At 48.7% G+C, this 4,810-nt stretch overlaps 1 pseudogene; it reads right to left on the minus strand.

The window, feature by feature from the left end:
* Positions 491-1,498, minus strand: Kdm4dl (lysine (K)-specific demethylase 4D-like; annotated as a pseudogene).

The following is a 4,810-nucleotide window of genomic DNA, read 5'->3' on the forward strand; positions in this document are numbered from 1 at the left end:
AGACTCAAATGCATCATCCAAAGGAGAGTTTGATTTGTCAACAACTTGGACACCTGTTTGTCCAAGTGATCAGGAATATCCACTTGTGACCAAATGGCCTCAGACTTGGGAGGTGATCCTGCATGTACTTAGTTCATGTCCACCACCGTGAGCGGCAGGGAGACTTGGGGCTCCTATCCAAGATTCTACAGGCCTGTGGGTAGTTCACAGCTATAACATTAACAGGATCGACAGGGATCCCAGAGGCTCCAGAAGCTTGCTTGGAGAATCCTGTCCCTTGCGGAGTAGATTGAGGAGCCAAAAGCCTGAATGGGAAAAGGTACAGGGACTTTGAGGGCACCTTTGTGTAAGGACAGCTGTTGTGGCCTCTGCTCACCCGACTCCTGAGGGGTCCCGAATGGTAATGCCTCCGGGTTGAAGTGGGCTTCCCTTGATCCAGTGTGTAGGTCCCAGGGGTCAGCTCCTTCCCAGGGCAGGAGGTGAGCTCCAGGTGGTCCATAGCTCCAGGATCCCCTTGCTGTTTCCACAGCTCATAGCTCTCAGGCTGCAGGAGGCCTTCAAAGGCGTCCATGGAGAAGCTCACCCTGGCCTCCCCACAGCTGCACTGAGATGCCACCTTGCCATAGTCAATCCACCTTGGGGTGGCAAAATTGATGGCCTCTGCGCAGTTGAAGCCATGGTTGAAGCCTGCGTGGTAGCCATAGGGAAAGGTGACCATGAACTCCCCAGCCTCCTGGGTGATGCGACCAAAGGGGATGCCATTCTCCTTAAGCACAGTGGGTGAGATGAGCGCCACCTTGTGCCTCAGGAAGGCCTGGCAGCCCTGGGAGCTGCCAGGGAAAAGTTCCCTGGCCAGGCGCTCCAGGCGCCTGCCATGCTCAGGGGGCACAGCATACCAGGTCTTGGGCTGCCCAAAGTGTAGGTAGTTGATACTGTACAGGTCCATGTCCTCCGTGTGCCACGCAAAGGTGGTCTTCCACATGCCAAAGTACAGGTAGGGCGTGTTGACACCCTCAATCACTATGTCGTGATCCTGCTTCAACACATCCAAAAGGCTTCCCAGATGGCCCATGTTCCAATGTTGAGTGTTCTCACCAAACAGGGAGCCGCTGACGTCAGCACCATAAATCGGTGACCCAAACAGGCGATTCTTCCAGTATTTTCGCTCCAAATCTTCAAAATCCAGGTGTGGTGGGGTCTGGTACTTTTTGCTGTCGGCCAGCTCACGATACTCCCCCACTGTCATGCCTTTCTTCTTCTTATGGTATTGGGTGAACACGCCTGCCTGCCCAGAGACCACTTGCTGCAGGGGAGTGGGGATTGCCATAGCCATGACATCCTCATAGGACAGCCTGCCTTTCCACTCCTTGGGTGGGATGACCTTGGCCAGTCCAGCTCGGTGTGCTCCTTGGGACTCCATGTAGGCAATGTATTTGTTGAAGTCTGAGAACTCTTCCATGTTTGGGCAGAAGGTCATGATTGTACAGCCTGGGTTCTGGGACCCATCCTGCTCAGTGGCTGTCATGGCCACAGCAATTCAGGAGCTCAGCCTGGGGTCCTGACTGTCTGGAGCTTTGGGCTTTTCAGAGGAACCTTTTAGTCTCTCTCTGTGTAAGCTTCCCCTGCCTTCCTGTTGGATTTTCTTCAGTCTCTTATCTGTCCTTAAGTTCTTTCTTTCGTTCCTTCTTTTCTTTTCCTATGGTTTTGGTTTCCTGGTGGACAAGATAACATTTTAAAGATTAAATATGGCTCTCAGGAGACTAACAGGTATGAGCAGCCCCTTATCTATGTAGCAAGACCCTTCCAATCTCTATAATAAAAAGAAAAGACAAGAAAATGTAAGGAAAGAGAAGCCTTGCTGGCTTGATTTCCCAGGGCATCCTCTTCTTGCTCAGAACTTTTTACCTTGAAAAACAGCTTCTATGAAGCACAGTCCCTGTACCACTCCTGGAGCACTCACTTGATTCCCACACACGCTTGGTCCCCCTTGGTCACTGTATGGGAATTGGGGAGGCTCAGACCCCTTGCCTTCTTTTGTTTTTGTTTTGTTTTGTTTTGTTTTGTTTTGTTTTGTTTTGTTTTGTTTTGTTTTTGAGAAAGTGTTTCTCTGTGTAGCCCTGGCTGTCCAGGAACTCACTTTGTAGAGCAGGCTGGCCTCAAACTCAGAAATCCGCCTGCCTCTGCCTCCCAAGTGCTGGGATTAAAGGCGTGTACCACCACCGCTGGCTCTGCCCCTTGCCTTCTAATTGGAAGGTACACAGGATGGAAAAACTGGTCCCCCAGTGAGCATGTCCTCTGCCCCCTGTCTGCTCTAAGCAGCCCCCAGGGAAGGGGGAAGCTCCTCTGGCTGAGCCTGGAGGACAAAGCTCCATCTCTCTCTCTCTCTCTCTTTCCTTTTCTACCATTGACAAGTATAGCTGGAGAACTCAACACTCACTGCTCTCTGAGAGAAGTGGAAACACTTCCCCACAGGTTGGGTAAGCAAAGGGATTGTTGCCATATAACCCAGCCTGGACCGGAGCTTTCCCTTGTGCCCAACACTAGCCAGCAAGACTGGAGATAATTTTCACTAGGTCTGCATTGAAGAAGGTACTTCAAGGAAAAAAAAAAAAGGTTTCCTTTGTCACCCAGTTGACTGCAGATCTTAGGTAAAACAGTTTTAAAAATAAGTATACAAAAACATAACATTCTAAGTAGGTTCCAGTTACCACGAGAAGGTGTTTAATAGCAGAAATGATTGGGAGGAGACATTTTGCCCAAACTGAAAGCCAGCATCACCTGCTTTGACGACAAGATGCAATTAGATTTACACAGAGCCAGGAACACTTCCTGTCTTGCCATTTGTCCAAAAATATATCCTAGATGAAAGTCCTCTCTCCAAGGAACAAACACTGATGGATCATATAACAACGATTCTTGGGGAGATGGGCAAAATCCATCAGTGGTTTCTCAGGACCTATTCTTACACTATGTAAATGACTGCCTCCTAGTCTCTAAAACTGAACTAGATTATAAAAGGGTGACTGAGAAACTTCCACAAGAATTGCTGACTTTGGGTTCCAGAATGCTGGGCAGAAAGCTCAGCTTTGTACAACAGAGGCTGCCTGTCTTGGCTTCCAGCTGAGGGCTGGAAAAAGGCAGCTGTCTCAGAGGATGGCTGCCAGCCTTCTGATTCTACCTACAAAGACTAAAGACAGCTGTGAGTCTTTCTAGCTGTCTCAGAGTATGGCTGTCTCTGGGTACCAGTTTTTTGGGGAATAAGAACCCTTCTACATATAAGCCAGAGGGGGGTGGGGGGTGGGGAGCACTAAGCCTCTAATCCAGACCAAGGCCACAGAAAGAGGTATTACCCCAAAGTGTTGCAAGGATTGGACTCTGTTAGTCATAGAATGACCCATCTATCTAAGAGCTGGGTGTTTTTCTCCCTACTCTAATGGAAACAAAAATCAAAAACAAACACCAGTTAATCTGGACCACAGCACCCCACAAACCAGCTGAGGCCTCTTCCGGAGAACAACAGAATTCTTACTGCCTAATGCCAGTGGGACCCAGTACCTGACCCTTCTCCTAGATGATTGTCATCGACCCTGCTACTCTCTTGCCTGCTAACAATCTGCAGGTGCTCATTTATGAATGTCACGTCAGGGGAGGTGACATTAGGTACAAGGGTGCTGCAGTCCTTACTTTAACTGGAACTATTTGAGCCCAGGCCAGGCATCTCAGCCCAGAGAGAAGAACTGATTGATTTAATCCAGGCTCTCAGATAGAGAAAAGAAAGGCACACCACCTTATACATGGGACAGCTGCTATGCTATTCCTACCATATAAGTACCCATATGTATAGAGAAAGAGGACTTCACAACAATGGGGGAAAAGGACATCAGAAAGATGATGTCAGTGTGTTACCAGGCCACTGAGCTGGCTCCTGACAAATGGCCCTAAGACCAGTGAGGCCTATTGAGATCCTGGTGACAAACCACTACCTGGTGCTGCCTGAGACTCAACAGCACAACCAAGAGGAAAATACTGGAAAAAGAAAAACAATGGAGAGCTGCAGCCCAGGCTGGCAGAGGACACCAGAGAGAACGATCATCCTCAAAATAACTGGAGAGACTCTTGTAACTGGACTTCGCAAAGTTCCTCATCTGGGGTCCACAAAGCATGGTCTCTGTTTCTAGTCACACCTAGGCCAAAGAGGATGCAAGGAATGATGTCTCAGCCAGAAGCTGGGTCTGCCTGTCCTCTGGTAAATCCAAACTAGGCAGCCTATACCCATCTCCACTCACTGAAGATGCTCACTAGCTGAGAGGATCCTCCAGGAACTTCCCATTTGCCCTCCCAGAACAGTGGGATCAGAAAATGGCCTGGCTTTCACAGCTAAAAACCTCCCAGTTAAAAGCTGAAGTTTAGGCATACATCACAATTCTCCTTTCGGATATAGACCTTAAGAGTTTCTACCCAAGTTAAGATAAATAACCAGGACCTTGATAGAAACTATTACAAAGAGTGGCTAGACTTTCTGCCTTTGCTTTGAGTCCACTGTGCTCCATAGAGAGAGAGATTTACCCCCAAAAGAAGTTCTCTTGAGAATACCTCAGTGCTACACTGGATCCCCAGCACCCAGTGTGCATGCCTGAAAGCTAATAAACTCTTTCTACAGGTTCGAACCCATCCCCAGATCTCATCTCTAGTTGCTGCCCAATAGTAATCAGATCTCAGAGCCACATTCATGAGAAAGGAGCACAGATAACTCTCAGATGAAGCTGGCACACGAAAGCCACAGACTGACCAGCATTTTCCAATGCTTTGT

Source organism: Mus musculus, chromosome 9, assembly GCF_000001635.26.
Source record: "Mus musculus strain C57BL/6J chromosome 9, GRCm38.p6 C57BL/6J".
Classification (NCBI taxonomy): domain Eukaryota; kingdom Metazoa; phylum Chordata; class Mammalia; order Rodentia; family Muridae; genus Mus; species Mus musculus.